The following is a 783-nucleotide window of genomic DNA, read 5'->3' as shown; positions in this document are numbered from 1 at the left end:
AAGGTCTCACCCAGAAAACCCGTCCGGTTGGACTTTGCTTCATTCTTGTTTTTTTCCTCTTTTAACACTGTAGCTGAGAATACGGGGGTGCTCTCTGCTCGTCTCTGCTGGCGTGGGGGACCATGGGACGGCGTCTGGGGGAAAGCCTGGGGCGGACTGAGGGGAAAGGCTGTGTTATTTGCTTATTTTTAAAAATTCAGAGTGTTTGTTTATCTTTATTTTTATTTTATTTTTTTCATTTATTTTTATTAGTTGGAGGCTAATTACTTCACAACATTGTAGTGGGTTTTGTCATACATTGACATGAATCAGCCATGGAGTTACATGTATTCAAAAATATGGAACGCTTCACAAATTTGCGTGTCATCCTTGGGCAGGGGCCATGCTAATCTTCTCTGTATCATTCCAATTTTAGTATATGTGCTGCCGAAGCGAGCACTGTGTTTATCTTTAAAATGGAGGTATGCTTGATTTTCAATGTGTTAGTTTCTGCTATGCTGCAAAGTGACTGAGTTACGCACATATACACGTTCTTTTTTTATTACATTCTCTCCATCACGGTCGCCCCAGGATCCGAGTGTAGCTCCCTGGGCTATGCAGCAGGACCATGGTGTCTATCCATTCTATCTGTCGTAGTTTGCATCCGCTCATCCCAGCCCAGCCCCACCCCCCGAGGCTGTGTTATTTTAGATGTGTTGTTGCCTGTTTGAAGAAAGAAAGCATATTTTGTCCAACATGCCACTGTCTGCATGTTCATTTCCTTCACAAAAGAACAAGGTTCTG

The 783-nt window shown here is 43.2% G+C and overlaps 1 non-coding gene across 1 annotated transcript; it reads right to left on the bottom strand.

Moving 5' to 3' along the window:
- Positions 1-332: 332 nt before the first annotated feature.
- LOC133073133 (U6 spliceosomal RNA) lies at positions 333-439 on the bottom strand. The gene has a single exon (XR_009696843.1). It is a non-coding gene; the product is annotated as a U6 spliceosomal RNA (small nuclear RNA).
- Between the last annotated feature and the right edge of the window lie 344 nt (positions 440-783).

The sequence above is a fragment of the Dama dama genome, chromosome 18, assembly GCF_033118175.1.
Source record: "Dama dama isolate Ldn47 chromosome 18, ASM3311817v1, whole genome shotgun sequence".
Lineage (NCBI taxonomy): Eukaryota > Metazoa > Chordata > Mammalia > Artiodactyla > Cervidae > Dama > Dama dama.
Note: the sequence above shows the minus strand (reverse complement) of the source record. Positions and strands in the feature narration are given on the sequence as shown.